Raw genomic sequence first — 16970 nt, 5'->3', positions numbered from 1 at the left:
TATGAGCAATATAGGTATTGGGTCACTCACGATATACAGAGCCTATTATAGCAGGCTCTGACTGTATAGGCTCCTCAAATCTCCTGTATATTGTACAATCCAGGGAGATCAGCTCCAGCCTCCTCCCAGAGTTCCTCCGGTCACACCACACCACAGCTCAAACGATCAAGTGGTTGAGTATAAAGGAATTTATTTGAAATACTTTAAAACAAATAATATGTATAAAATGCAAAGCACAACGCGTTTCGACTTCCGTCTTCTTCAAAGGTGCATAACACACAAGCCGATTCAGTCTCTTTAAATACATCCAGCGTTTTCAATTTTCGCGGGTAAAAGTCCAAATCACTTCCGTGTTGTGATGTCACTTCCGGGTCCGTCCACCTGACTTGCGTCAATGACGTCATCACGGTTTAATTCGTACTGTGTCCTTCAACCCGGACGTTATTGTGTTCAGACGCCATCTTTGTGACTGGCATCTTACTTATAAAACATACTTGCAGATAGGGAAAATAAATCAATTGAAAATACTCTGTTCGCTTTTGTTAAAATAAAACCTGCTTAATAGAACTTTCCAATAAATGATACATTCTACAATATTAGGAGAAAAATACTTATTCTCTGAATTTTAATTAATTTCAAGTTCCTAATAAGAACGGAAAAACTTTTTCCATAAGAAAAATCTTTTAAAGGGTGTGGAACAACATCTCTTTTCCCATAAGGGAAAAAGTACAATGTATAGAGGAGAAAAACGATTCTTAAAGGGGAAGTATATCAATAAAATGAAAAAAAATGTAAAAAAATATATATGAAAAAATGTAAATATTGTACAGAATTTAAAAATGGCAAAAAAGGGCATGGAAAAAAGGCAGATCTACTAAATAAGGGCTGCCATTTCGAAGTCCACATTGAGCCCACCCGGGGTCAGTGTCTCCAAATTGAAGATCCACCTCATCTCACAGCGGCTCAATGTGGACTCGAACTGACCTCCCCTCCAATGGGGTTTAATTGCCTGTATCCCAAAAAAGTTAAGCCCTGCAGGATTCCCGCCATGGACATTTAAAAAGTGTGAAGAAACACTATGTTTTAAAAAACCTCTCCTTATATTGTAGATATGCTCACGTATCCTTGTTTTTAGGTTCCTTGATGTTTTCCCCACATATATATATATTTTAATTGGGGTAGCCCCCAAAATATTGGGACATATAAAAAAAAAGACAACTCTGTTCCGCAGAGTAGCTGTTGACATTATAGTTGCGCAGGAACTTTGTTGACTCTAGAGAACCTCGGGCAAATCGCACATCCCATCCATATCAACTTTCGATGCCAGTTTCTGCGCCTACCATGGTGATTCTCGAGCTAATACATGCCGACGAGCGCTCTGCTTTTGCACCCTGCTCCCTCTTATGCTGTGCTGGTGCCTCTGTGCGACCAGCGCCTCATCCTCCAAACTGCACACGATTCCATGTGGGGTCTAGGACCTCATCATCCTCCACATCCTCTTCCACTCACTCCTCAACCCTGCCCTCCTTGCCGGTATGCACACTGCAGAAAGCCACAGCAGTTGGCACATGTGTTTTTCCAGCATAAAAAGTCTGCAAAGGACATATGGAAATGGTAAGTTTTATTTTATTTTTTAACAGGTTTAGATCATTATTTTTAGGGTGAGGGGGTAGGTAGGGGTTAATTTTTTGGGGGGGGGGGTGACTAGGGGTTTGGGGACCCCTAGTCACCTTGGGAGGGGGCGTTAATTTTTGATTTAGGGCCCCCACCTGCCACTCAGGGGTGGGGGCCAGGGGGAGGACATTAGGTCCCCCCCCCCTTAATTAGTATTTAGGGCCCACACCCACTGCTCAGGGGTGGGGCCAGGGGGAGGACATTAGGTCCCCCTCTAATTAGTATTTAGGGCCCCCACCCACTGTTTAGGGGTGGGGGTCGGGGGGAGGACACTAGGTCCCCCCTCATTCTAGTCTAGGGCCTCCACCAACCGTTTAGGGGTGGGGGTCAGGAGGGAGGATATTAGGTCCCCCCCCTCATTCTAATGTAGGGCCCCCACCCACCGTTCAGGGGTGGGGGCCAGGGGGAGGACATTAGGTCCCCCCCTCAATTTAATTTAGGGCCCCCACCTTGGGGGCTCAGGGGTGGGGGCAATAGGTCCCCCCCTTATTCTAAACCCCACCCGCCGCTCAGGGATGGGGACCAGGGGGGCAATAGCCCCCCCTTAAGAATAAAAGCCCCCACTTGTGCGTTGCGTTTTTATTTTTTTAAATTTTTTTTTCAACAGTTTGCAGCCATTGGCTGCTCGCTGTTTACTAGAGATGCCCCTACTCACGGTATAGTGAGTAGGGGCATAATTTATTAATACTAAGTAATCTTTACTTAGTATTAGTAAATTTGGCTGAAAGACCAATTTAGGTCTTTTTTAGCCTTTTGGTCGATAACTCCCTAATACCGTGGGAATTAGGGAGTTATCTACCAAGCGGCTGCAAGAGAAGTTCCGAAATTCCAAAATTCCGAAGTCCCGAAGTGTCGAAGTTGCCAAAGTTCCGAAGTGTTGAAGTGCTGAATTGCCGAGGTCCCGAATTGCCGAGGTCCCGAATTGCCGAGGTGTCGAAGTGCCGAAGTGCCGAGGTGTCGAAGTTCCGAGGTTTTAGAAGTGCCGAACCGAAAAATTTTACCATGCACATGCCTACAGAGTATAGCAATCCCCCAGTGTAGATGCAGTCTTTTCCCCCACACATGAGACAAGGTTCTATGTTGAGGGTAAAACAGGAACTCAGCAGTACTGAGGGTGTTTTAAAAAAGCATGTTTTTTTCTGTGCTTGGAGGTAATTGGATTAGAATTAGTACAGTTACTGATCCAATTATCTCCCAGGCAGAGGGGAGGGATTGTGTGCTATGTGTGGCAGTGCCTTACATTGTAAATGTGTTACTATTGGTTTGTAAGTTTGTGTCCCTGTCCCCAACAAGGTCCATGTGGGTGTACACCTTGCTTGAGGACTTGCATAAAAGGCCAGTGTGGCTCCCATTAAAGAGAGATTTGTTTACCACTTCATTAATTCTTGGCTCATGTTTGTGGGATTGGAAAACTACATTCACTCTGGGGATTGTTTTATCTCTATACTCCCCTGAGTATAATCACTAGCTATTATAAGAGCTGTTCCTGCTATGCTCTCTGGACTAGGAGAGGAATACCCACTGGTAGCTGGATCCTGGTCTTGGGTCCAGGATGGGTGGAGGATGGCGAGACCCCAACCAAGCTGCGGCGGTTCGTGAGGTCTACGGTGATTATGGTGTTCCATTACAGTGCTTATGGTGCTTGCAGGTACTAGGAAGCAGTGATTGACGGAGGTACCCGGTCGGGGTGCCAGGCGGTCAGTCACAGCCCCTATATAACTGAATTTTAAACCTATAAAACCAATTGTAGCTAAGGATTTTTACCAATACTTTTAACAAAAATGGATACCATCTTGAACATTGCTCTGTATTGGTCAAGACGTGTGCAAATACTTTTATGTTATTTTCGGATACATATTTGGCTGCAAGACACTCTGATTCAATTATTAGAACACTGGTGTGTGACAAACAAACATCTCAAGAAAAGCTAATTTTCTACAGGTACTACACCTGTTAACAATGATTGGTTAAATAAATCTGTTTATGGTTGATTGTTCATCCACACTAATGTGTTACTTCAGTGCCAACGATACCTGAATTTGTATCTATCTGATTCAAGGACTTATGTTGTACACTTCCCTGTCTACATTTGCCTGTGTTCGGGAGACAAAATGGCCGCCATTCAATTGAGCACCTGGGTTCTGTACGAATAGCGGCCACCCAGGGAAGGCACTTGAGTAAATTAGTTCTTTGGAAGTTAATGAACCAAGGGTGGTCGGTGTAAGGTGTATACAAAAGGGGAAACAAGTCTACGTTTGGGAGCCAAACAAGGGTGGTAACCGAATGGTGTAACGTCAATCCATGGTGTGTGGAAATATAAATTAGTCTATAACATACGGACAATTTGTCACAACCATGAGTAGGGGAATGTTGTATATAGTTTCAGAGGGCTTACCTTTTTTTGTGGCTTCTGTGTGCACAAATACCACAAACCTGCACAGCTAATAATGTAGCCCATGGAACAGCAAAACTTGGGGAATAGGGCCTTGATAGAGATAGGAGGCATGCATTGGGATTAGAAATGGTTAATTGGTTACTGGGGGTGGGGTTATGGTATATATAACTCCGCCATTTTATGTAAATTGGACATTTTAATTAGCTGCCCAGTCCTGTTTTTGTCTTCAGTTCTGTGTAGTCTCTTTTTTGTCTTGCAGATGCAGCCTGCGTTGTCAGATGGTGGATTAGAGGCCTTGCTGGATGGAATCAGGGCAGCAGTACAGGAGCACGTCATGGAATGGCTGCAGGAACAGCTTGGGTCTTCAGTGTCGTCAGTGTGGCCTACTACCATGTTGAAGGCAAACGGGCCATGAGGCGGACCAGGCCACCTCAAAGATTGAGCCCCAGTGGTGTTCCCATCCGCTGGTGGAGGAAGAGTCCATGAGCAATGGACTTTTTTCCAGCCCTAAGTGTCGGAGAGTCTTTTAGGCAAGGATTCCCATGGGTGGGTTGGAGGGACCACACCACTGAAAAAGTCAGCAGGTCCCTTAGCGTGGCACCCAGTAGCAGGGTTGTCACTCCCAGCACTGCATTAGCAGGCAGTGCTGGGAGTGGTGCCCCATAGACAGGGATCACAGCAAAGACTTACTTGGAGGTGTTCCTGTGGAAAGGGGCAGAATGCTGGCTGTGGCCAGGTGTAATATCCACAGTACTGGTGTCAGGGTGGCTGTCCGGTGCCCGGGACCCAGACACTGTCCGGGCGGCGGTGCGAGGACCGGGACCCAGTGTGCCTGATGGTAAAAGTAGGAGTCACAGTGTGGAGGTGGATTAGCAGGGTCTGGTGCAGGGTAACCGCACGCACCCTGGTGTTGAGCACCAGTGTCTGTGCAGCCACATACCAGAACCCTGAATCAGCTTATGCGGATCCCAGGAACTAGGAGTTAGGAAATATAGCAGACCTCCCAGGAGCTGAATAGGGAGGCTCTGCAGCAAGAATGTATCCAGTACAGAAACAAGGCAAGACTAGGATAGTCACCAAACATGAAAACAAGACAGAACTAGTAGAACCCAGAAAACATATTAGGAAAACATAGACATAACATGGGCAGGACAGGACAGGACTGTACATGGACTGGGAATACAAAATAAAACAAGACAAGATATGATAGGCAAAACAAGAGGAGAAATAACTAAGTACTATATATGAAAAGTATGGGGATTTAGTCACATTATATGATCATACATTGCATAAGCCTGCCAACAACACCAATGTACCCCATATCTGGCAGGTTCTACACTGCCTAATGTATGCTAAAACAACCACAGAACACATATATAGCACTTACCTGCAAGAAAGGGCAGAAGCCTTGAGCAGCTGCCTGCAGGAACACTGAAACAAAAGGAATGATGGAATCCAAACGGGTGTGGCAACATAAAACAAACATTTAAAGGAAACCTGGACACTGGGAATTCCAGGGACGGAATAAAAGGAATGAACCCAGAACCCCAGCATAAAGAAAACCAGACATAGAATAGAAAACCAAAAAAAACAAGAAAAACTAAACAAGAATTGTAAAAAGATTACTGTATACCAGAAGCCAATGTCAGAATGATACGCAGCTAGGAACAGGATGTGACAACTGGCTGATGTACCATCTAACATATCCCAGGGGATTGTCAGTGAATGTTGACATCGATGGGAACCTGTGCTCTGTCTCCTATGCATCATTCAACCAACTGGTCAAGTTGGCTCAGAGGATGGGTACTGCTGGCCAAGGCAGATGTCTAATCGGCTTTTCGGTTATTGCCGGTTCATCTCTTTGGCTGTTTTCTCGACAGGCAGCATCTCATGTGCATGTTTTGAAAAAGTCAGCACGTTCTTGTAATGGGTGGTTAAAGAGAAGACAGACATCAGTTTTGTAGTACATTATCTGGATGATTTCCTGTGTGTCAGTCCCTCAGGTTCCGATGCTTGCCGTTTGTTGCTGCAGACGTTGGAATGGGTAGCCCGTTTGTTTGGGATTCCATCGCCAGCTGACAATTACTTGCCTCAGTTTCTTGGACATGGAGATTGATTCAGCCAGAGGGAAATGTAGGTTGCCATAAGATAAGCTCCTCACACTCCGGCAAGCTGTGGAGAAAGTTGGAGGGCACAGAAGTTTACTCTGTAACATTACAGTCCCTGGTTGGCCACCTTAACTTAACATTCTGTTCAGCAGGTTTCTGGCTAGGGTGACCTGTGGGATACAAACCATCATTACCTCATCAGGGTGACGTCACCCATGAAGGCGACTTAGTAGTGTGGGAAGTGTACTTCAGTTTTTCAGAATTAGGGAGCCGGAGGTTCCTTTTTGCTGCAGTAGAATGGGTCTTCCTTGTTGCAGTTCCAGATCTTTTCCTTCAGAATTGGAACAGCAATGGAGGCTAGGTGCTTGGGGTTTAGGGACCAGTTAGTTAAACAGATCAGGGGGTGGGAATCACTCCCGGTCATATGTGCGGCGTGTTGTTTATTTAAAAGAAGCTTTAAAGAGTATAAAAAATATGCTTTTAAAAATGATTTAATCCAAACAATAGATACGTGCAATATTAATAAGCAGCTGCGCTATTAATGTGTAACCTCTAACACTGTTAACAAAGTGTAGCACTTCGTATAAACTATAAAAGATTTCTTACAAAATACAGAGTTTATCATTTCAGTGTGCGATGGTTTAAAGTCAGTTGGGATTTTGTGCAAAAAACAGTGCTTAGATGTTGGAAATGTGGCCATTTTATTGTGAGATTTAGGTTCCACATAGAGTTGGGAAAAATCTCCTGCAACAGAACTGGCAATTTCAGGAACTCCTCGCGAGATCCATGGGTTTGGGGAAATGTTGAGGGGCTAGGACTGTGTCTGGACATCGCTTGTCCAATTTTGTGTCACGTATACCGAGGGCCAGTGGTATGATATCATCTCAGCACAAGCTGGACAGTCACGTAACATAGCAAGAACACACACATACATACATACTGGATAACTTTATACAGGGAAAATATCTGTATGGAATATTAATATCTCTATATTAGCAATTTCACAGTTTGCAAATAGAATTAACACAGTGACTTGCAATAGATTGGGAATATCAGCTTACATCTTAATTATATTTTACATAAAATCATAATAAGCATAATAATATAATATCAGCTAAACAAGACAACATAAAATATCAACAGCAATAGTCGGGTATTACTCATATAGTTAATTCATTCCCCGGGGCACGTTATGAGGGGCTGTCCCTGTCTCACAGAGCTTTAATACCATCATTACATTACTTTACATTATGGGTTTTAAAAAATATAAAACATACGGTAAAGAGATCTTAAACCTAAAAATTGTACTTATATTTTTAATACATTTTTAGAAAACCTATTCAAGAAGTTAGCAGTTATCATTGCTTATTCCATTACTATTGGTTCATTTTACTGCTTAGTGAACCAGGCTGTGTTTAGCTATTGGCTGATACGTGGCTGGTGGATGCGCAGAAGTCATCTTTACACCTTTGGGGACCCTAAAGGGGCTGACCAGCTCTCTTCCCATGTATCCGGCCGAAAACATGACTCCACCACCGCCTTGCTGACGTCGCAGCCTTGATGGAACAGGGTGGCCGTCCACCAACCATCCACTACTCCATTCACCTGGACCATTCAGGGTTGCACGGCACTCATCAGCGAACTGACTGTTTGAAATTAGTCTTCATGTATTTTTCTGCCCAATGCAGCCGTTTCTGCTTGTGAGCATTGGTTGGCCGAATAGAAAGTTTATGCACAGTTGTAAGACTCCGGAGACTCCGTGGGACTCCAGAGGCACCAGAAGCTTCAAATATCTGTTTGCTGCTATGTAATGGTATTTTAGCAGCTGCTCTCTTGATCCGATGCATGGATCTGGCAGAAATCTTCCTCAATGTGCCTTTATCTGCACAAACTCTGTGCTCTGAGTCAGCCACAAATCTCTTAATAGTGCGATGATCACGCTTACGTTTTTGTGAAATATCTAATGTTTTCATACCTCGTCCACGGCATTGAACTATTTCACTCTTTTTGAGAGCAGAGACATCCTTTTTCTTCCCCATATTTCATGAAAATGGTGCTCTGCTTAATAATGTGGAACACCCTCCTTTAGAAGTTTTTCCTTAAATTGGGCTCACCTGGCAATCTAATTATCACAGGTGTCCGAGATTTTTTTCAGTGATCAAAAGAGCCCTGAGACACAATGCCATCCATGAGTTATACTGAAAAACAAAATATTTAATCTTTGTGACACTTAAATAGAATTTGCTTAATAATTTGGAACAAGGTGTAGATACTTGTCTCAGCGTCTGACATCTGGGGGCTCATTCTTGGTACATGTTGACGGTTCCCCGCTTTCACGTTTTCAGGGTCTTTCAGATGGGGTTCCACAGGCTGGGACTCCAGCCGAGCCATTTCGGGACGCACTCATTCAGGATACGGGCTGCGACAGAGTCAACAAGGGTAGGTTGGGGGACAAGCTTGTGAAAAAGATTGGTAGGTGGGAATTGGTTTGGTTCCTTTCTTATGTTCGTCTTAACAGACTAGTGTGAGGGCTTGCTTGGGGGGATCAGCTGTGGGGAGTGTGCCTGGGCTGACGTGTTTCTCTTGTTTCCATAGGTCAAGTGGCTTGGATCATGGGCCATTCCTTCATATTTTGTGCCAAGAGGAGAGCTGCAGCTGGTTTCCGGGGTCAACAGCCGGGCTTTCCTGAGGACCGGATGAGGCTGCTCTGTTTTGGCTACAGGCAAGAGTGGCAAGAGGTTTGCAGTGAGATGTTTAGTGAGATGTTCAGGATGGTAGGGGGGGGGGGGGGTGGGAGGCCAGATCTGCTGGTCTTGCACGCAGGAAGTAATGACCTCGGGCTTATCCCGCAGCATCTCTTGGTTAAGCGGATGAAGCAGGATATTAACCCCTTAAGGACACAACTTCAGAAATAAAAGGGAATCATGACGGAATATTTCCGTCATGTGTCCTTAAGGAGTTAATCGTATTAGGGCAAGGGTCCCTGGGGTTCAGCTGGTCTGGTCAGAAATAGTTCCCCCGGCTCCATTGGTGGCATGCTCAGAACCCGGCAGCTGTTGGTCACTGCTGAGCTAAAGTGAACGGATTGATGTCTAGCTTTGTCAGGAAGGTGGAGGGTGGTGGTCCGGCACAGGGAGTTTGAGGACGTGTTAGCAGGCTATTTCTCTCCTGATGGGGTCTGTTTAATTTAGGATTGCAGGAAGGCTTGGCCAGGGCGTTATTTCTGTGGGGTGGCGGAGCTCAGGCGGCTTAAGGTTTCAACGTCTGAGCTTGTGACGGGGTGGGATAAGGAACATTAAGGAAAAATGGGCCTTAGTAATATAGGAGTAAGGGCAGTTAGTTGATTGATTAAAAGGGTACACTGTTCGTACAAGTTTTGGTAGGTTTCTAGTCCATTGGTGGCTTAGAACGTCGGTGGTCTAGGGTTATCTGGGTATAGCCCTACCAGGTGAAATTGATGAATGTTGGCACTTGCTATATTTATATGGTTGTTATGTATTGTGAATTATGTTAGGTAATTGCCTTGATTTAAATATGGGAGAGATGATATAATGTTGGGGGTGTGGCAGGTAATGACCTTTATATAATTGTATTTTATAAGTTATTATTATTTTATTATCATTAAAGCTGTTGACATTTTTGACCCTTACCCATGAGTGTCGGTGTCTTATTGGGTGGGCTGGGTTCAGGTTCACGGATCCATCCCCTGCCCATATGGCGACTATGCACCTGTCATGAACATTACTTTGCGTAAGAATGCATAGACAGCAAGTGTGAATAAAATATAATATATTGTATAAAGTGGAGTATGAAGGCTAATGTGAAGAACCAAGATCATTTACCTTTTCTCTGTTTTTAAACACAAACAGTTTAATTACCCTGTTTCGAATCTGTTTTGTTTTCACACCATAAATAATGGGGTTAATTAGAGGAGGTAGCATGAGGTAGACACTGGCCAACAAGACATGGATGTAGATAGGAACATTTCTCCAAAACCTATGCACCACTGAAGAGAGAACAACTGTGACATAGAATACAAGTATTACGCAAAGTAGATGGTGGGAACCGCACTCAATCCCAATGGCCAAGGGTGCTCCGGATCAGGACCAGCAATCCCAGAATTATAAACGAAAGAAGAAAGGACCACAGGCACTCCAAATTGAAACCGTATGCAGATTTATTAGCAAAAAATGCAACGCCAAGCAAAGTTTCGACCAACAAAAAGACCTTAAAACAATGTTATTATTCAATTTCACTTATTACTCTTTATTTGGTCTGCAGGGTAACAGGACGAACCAAATACATCCCTCTTATGTGCAGATAGAGCTGGAGCCTGCTATAAGTGGATCTGGCAAATGTGAGTAGTTCTGAACGGGGCTTGCCTATTACTGTTTATTTAAAAACGGCATTCCACTATGTGAGCATCCCTGCTTTTGTCTCCTATTTAGCCCTACCATTCCTGTTGGTCATTAGAAAATCTGATTTTAGTATACCACTATTCCATTTTATTTCTGCACTTCCCACTTTGTTTGTCCTTTTCATTCGTCTACTTTGGTTTAAAATGTGAAATTCAAGTTGAATTCTCCCTTTAGTGAATATCTCTATACATCTCCCAGGGTAATAGAATGTAAGTAGACAGGTGTTAAAACCATTTCATGTATTAATATCTCCTTTTGCAAAATAACAACAAATAAAATAATTAGCATGTAGTGGGGAATCGTGATGCAGCATAATAATAGAGAACTATCCCACTTACCCCCCAAATAATGACAGACAACGTAGTATGGATGAAACAGGCCACAACATGTATTATAACATTTGATAATTACTGTATAACACATCCATAGTTTATTTTAATAATCTATTTTCTTTGATATAACCAAAACGTCAAAACATAAATAACCATAAATTAACATATAACTTAACACATATGCCTTGTTTCCACTGAGCGGATCGGTTCGGGTCCGTACAGTTTGGAAGGTTTAGAATGGACCGTCCCATTCTGGTGAGTGTTTCCACTGCAAGTCAGACCTTCAGGGCCATGCGGGGTTTAGAAAAAATGCTCTTCCTGTCCACCAATCAATGGATTGTATAGTAGGTCCGCCCTAACCGAACCGTTCCATTTCCTATGGCCCTACATCTGAAGCAGGACCCTGAATGGATCGGTACGGTTCGCTTGTATGGACTACTTTCATAATAGCGAACCGTACCGAACCGAACCGATCCGCTCAGTGGAAACGAGGCAATAGTGTCCTACAGTATAACCCATCCACCCTTGCCAATATATTGACCATGAGCCTATGCACCACTTCTTCTCACCTCCCCCCTCGGCATAAATTCCTTTTTCATCCCAATGCTTACCACCAGCCAACCTTTTTCCTAGCTCGATGGGCACCTCCAAACAGGTAACCTAAGGTTAACCCTTTAGAGCAGGGGAGGTTGAGACCTGAAACTTGACCACCTCATTGCACATATTGACATAAACGCATCAAACTCAATTGGCAAGGACATACCCCCGGCCGCAACCCCGCTGTTTTACACCTAAAATCAGCAGAGGACTCCACCAAAACCCCCCAAGGCCTGTTCCACCACTTCCTGCAGGGCGAGATTAAAGGGGTCGAGCCCGACCTCCGTCAAGTGCACCCGTCCCTCCGAAATAGATTGGCAGCATCCCGCTCAAAGACCCTATGGTGAACTGGAATTCCCCGAACACCCAAAACAAATCTAGAATCCCTCCTGTTCAGTTTCCAACGGCAGTGCTCCATAGCACTCTGATTATGAGCGCGCTGTCAGAAATTACGGGCGATAACCTTGGACCAAACCAGGCGTACATTCGGGAATAAAACTAAAATGCATGCCATGTCCTGCTTAAAGGCAGACGCTAAATCCTATATGGGCATTGAACCCAGGTCATTCCTCCCCCAGATGGAGGACAAGGACACTCGGAACTCCCAGGAGGTGGGACAGCTGAACAAGGTCGGGGAGGAGCCGCACCCACCTCATGCCTCTGGTGCCAAACCACCGAACCTCCGCTTCAGATGGCATAAGATCCAACCGCTCGCCTCTAGGCTGGACCACCGCATGCCTCCTGGCCCAATAGACTTAGGAGTGTCCCATGATCCATACTCTGGGGGGAACCTAACCTGCGGAGAGAACTCCACTCAGGAGACTGTCTGGGGAAACATAAGAAATATAACAACCCGACTACCACCTCCCGATTCTCTGAACTACCTGCGCCGGCATGCTGAGCCTAGAGGCCTCTGAAGCAGCCCCTATGCGGAATGAATATCTCCCCGAAGTCCCTGCTATCAATACACAGGAATTTGAGCCCCAAGCGGAACACCCTAATGAACTGGAAGTGGGAGAGAAAGCTTCCATCCTCGTGAACCAAAAGGGGGAGGGCCGGAGAAGCCAGGCGGAAGGAACAATACAAACCAAAGGAAAAACGGGACAAATGCCCAAACCCGGCACCGCACCCAAGCGGACCCACTTACCCTTCCCAAAGACATCAGGCTTTGAGCTAGAGAATGAGATGGGGATCGATGAATATTTGCCAATTTCGAGAGGCAATGTGCGCTTCATCGGATACCCAGCGAGGATTGGCCCACTATCTTGTCGGGGAAGCTATCAGGCCGAGCCCTAGATGCCTTCCGCACCCTGTCTACCGAGGAAGTGACACATTATGACCGGGTTAAAGATACGCTACTACAAAGGTATGCAGTAACCCCCGATACGTATCGTAGGCAATTCAGGAACACAAAAAAGAAGCCAAATGATACGCATACCGAATGGGCTCATCGGATGAGGAGAACAAGCGATCACTGGATGAAAGGGTGCTGAGCCGTAATGGGTGAGGAAGTGTTACAATTATTTCTGTTAGAACATTTCTACAATGGGGTCGATCAACAATGCAAGGAATGGCTCCGTGATCGTAGACCCACTACAACGCTGGCTGATGAACATTGTGACTCCCTACTGCACGAAAGCAACAACTACCGACCAACAATTCGTACAGAAAACCGGGAAAATTACCGAACGCCGGCACGGCTGGACTTCAGGGCTCCCGTACCCGCAGGACCCACCAGACACCTGGGACCTCCAGGTGGCCATACTACCGAACGCCCAAGACCAACCTGTTACCGGTGCAAACAACCGGGGCACCTCATGGCAAGTTGCACCCTCAAAAATCACCATCAAAGCCCCCGGACATATAATAATTCCACGGGATCCTCTCGACCCACCCGGGCGCTATGTGTTAATCAGGAGGGACCCATGGAAGAATACCTGGGACCCCTCCACGAGGCCGACCCCGTATATGCTGCCTCCGACAACCGACAACACCACAGGCAAAAGGTATGGTTTGAGGGGCACTCCACTGAGGGACTGAGGGACACTGGAGCTACGATTATTTTGGTTCAGAGCTATTTGGTACCAGAGCACAAGCGCTCCAGACAAACCGTGGCCGTCCGAGTGGCTGGGGGGGATGTATACAAGATACCGACCGCCAAGGACCACTTGGATTGGGGGGCAGGGAAAGGCACTGTGAACGTCGGGATTATGGATAATTTGCCAGCCGAAGTATTATTGGGCAACGATTTAGGACCGATGACATCTGCTTATGCCCCAGCCTATAACTCTGAGGTTCATCCGGTGACTACCCGAGCACAAGCCACAAACCAGCCTGACACTTCACCAGTGCGGGAACCACAGGTAAGACTCACCCCGACCTTGACTGCCCCACCAGACCCCATACCCTGGGATACTCCCGCCACCTTTGAGCACGAATCCAAATCTGACCCGACCTTACAAAAGTATAGGGAAAAAGCCGAATCTTGAACGGGGGGAGGGGGCTAGATAACGAGACATTTAGATGGGAGAAAGAGAAACTGTACCGGTTAACCAAAAAGAAGGGACAACATAGGCGACAATTAGTAGTCCCGTACAAATACCGACAGGAGATACTCCGGATAGGTCATGATATTCCCTTAGCGGGGTATCTAGCCATAACCCGCACTCTTCGCCGTATTACCCATACCTTCTTCTGGCCGGGGGTTCACGTAGATGTGCGGACCCATTGCAGCACATGCGATGTGTGTCAACGCATCGGGAGGAGGGGAGACCACCCTAAGGCACATTTAATGAATATGCTTATTATAGAAGAGCCATTCAGCCGGGTTGCTATTGATTTGGTAGGGCCACTGGCTACCCCTAGTCCCTCCGGTAAACGGTATATTCTGACCGTAGTGGACTATGCTACTAGGTATCCTGAAGCAGTGGCCCTCTCTAACATTCAGGCAGACACTGTAGCTAACGCATTAGTACAGGTATTCTCTCGGGTAGGGTTTCCCAAGGAAATCCTATCCGACAGAGGCACGCAGTTTACTGCTGAATTAACTCAGCAGCTCTGGCATGTTTGCAAGGTTAAATCGCTTCTCAGCACCCCCTATCATCCTCAGACGAACGGGCTCTGTGAGAGGTTCAACGGGACCCTTAAACAGATGCTAAGAACCTTCACTCAGGAATATAGGGATTGGGAACATTTCCTACCGCATCTCCTGTTCGCATACCGGGAGGTGCCCCAGGAAACAACAGGGTTCTCTCCCTTCGAACTGCTATACGGACGCCAGGTAAGGGGACCCCTAAACCTGATCCGAGAGCACTGGGAGGGGGAGACCGAGAATGCCGGGGTCCCTATTGTGCCATACGTGCTGGAACTAAGGGACTGAATGGAACAATTAGCCAGGTCGGTCCAGGCTAATCTCCAGTCGGCCCAACGGAGACAGAAAGTATGATATGACCGGGGCGCCCGAAGCAGGAGTTTTACCGTAGGACAGAGGGTGCTGGTACTCAAGCCAGTTAAAGCAGACAAACTACAAGCTGCTTGGCAAGGGCCAAACCAGATAATAGAAATAAAGGGGACACTATCATAGCTAGTTGCCATAACGAAAACCTGCGAAAGACGTTTCACATAAATATGCTCAAGGAGTATCTAGAGAAACCTGAGAATGTGACAGCCATCTGCATTCCCCCTCATGAGGACCCAGACAACCTTCCCATGCCAGACCTACTAGAAAGGAATCCCCACTCCAACTTAGTGGCCCAGGTCCAGATAGGAGACAGACTTAATGGGGAGGAGAGGGAGCAATTGAACCAATTACTCCACATGAAAAGCACTACATTCTCCCAAGAACCCAGGTACCTTACCACCCATCAGGTAGACACTCCAGGGCAGCAACCCCTACGACAAACACCCTACCGAATTCCTGAAGCCGTACGGGCTGGAATGAAAACTGAGATTGAAGAGATGCTTAGGTGAGGGGTGATTGAGCCCTCCGACAGTCCCTGGGCATCTCCGGTGGTTCTAGTCCCTGATTTTGCGTAGATTATCGGAGGCTCAACGACAAAACGGTAACCGACGCTTATCCGATGCCGAGAGTTGATGAGCTACTTGATCGTATAGCCAGTGGAAAATATCTAACAACCATTGACCTCTGTAAAGGTTATTGGCAAATTCCCCTGGCTCAGGAAGCTATCCCCAAGTCGGCATTCGTCACCCCGTTCGGTTTATACCACTTTAACCCTTTAAGGACACATGACATGTGTGACATGTCATGACTCCCTTTTATTCCAGAAGTTTAAGGGGTTAAGGTAATGCCGTTCGGGATGAAGAATGCCCCCGCTAAATTTCAGCGCTTGGTGGATAGACTCCTGAATGGCTTCCAGGAGTTTGCCTGCGCATACCTGGACGACATAGCGATCCACAGGGAGGAACACTTAGTTCATGGTGGAATGGTCCTGGATCAGATTCGGGCCGCTGGCCTGACTCTGAAGCCAGAGAAATTCCATTTTGGAATGGCTGAGGTGCAGTACCTGGGTCACCGTGTGGGGTGCGGGAAACAGAGACCAGAGCCGGCTAAAATAGAAGCGGTTGCCAACTGGCCCACCACCACCACCAAGACCCAGGTGCTAGCCTTTCTGGGCACTGCAGGATACTACAGGTGGTTCGTGCCTGACTACAGCACCATAGCTAAGCCCCTGACGGACTTGACTAAGAAAAACCTTCCCCGACAGGTCCTGTGATCTCCCCAAGCTCTCAAAACTGCTCTTGTGAATGCTCCTGTCTTGGCTGCCCCAACCCCTAACAAACGTTTAATTGTCCACACAGATGCTTCCATGTTCGGGCTGGGGGCAGTCCTCAGCCAAGTAGGAGAAGATGGAGGGGAGCACCCGATTGCCTACATCAGCCGAAAGCTCCTGCCACGCGAGGTCAGTTATGCCGCAGTGGAAATGGAGTGTTTGGCCCTGGTGTGGGCATTAAAGAAACTGACTCCCTATCTATATGGACAAGAATTCACATTGGTAACCGATCATAACCCACTGGTGTGGCTAAATCGAGTCTCTGGAGACAACGGCAGACTCTTGCGTTGGAGCTTATCTTTACAGTCATTTAACTTCACCATAACTTATCGACCTGGAAAACAGAATGGGAATGCGGACGGGTTGTCCCGACAAACAGATTTCAGTCCAGCATAACCCATCAGTCTGGACAGCCTTAGTCTGCCCCGACAAGGGGTCAGACGGTGTATGCCAGAGTGTTCAACTAGGAGGGAGCACTGTTACGGGCACTACACAGACTCCTATTGGATTATCCTATGTTAAAGTACCGAAGACGGTTCCTTCGGTATTTCTATTGCTTTTACCCATTTTCACACGAACCCCTTGGATTATAAATTCGTGCATACAAACTCGGACCACCCGGCCCCTGGCGTGTGCCGCCACTTAACCCTGTGGAC

This window comes from Pelobates fuscus, chromosome 1 (assembly GCF_036172605.1).
Source record: "Pelobates fuscus isolate aPelFus1 chromosome 1, aPelFus1.pri, whole genome shotgun sequence".
Classification (NCBI taxonomy): domain Eukaryota; kingdom Metazoa; phylum Chordata; class Amphibia; order Anura; family Pelobatidae; genus Pelobates; species Pelobates fuscus.
Note: the sequence above shows the minus strand (reverse complement) of the source record.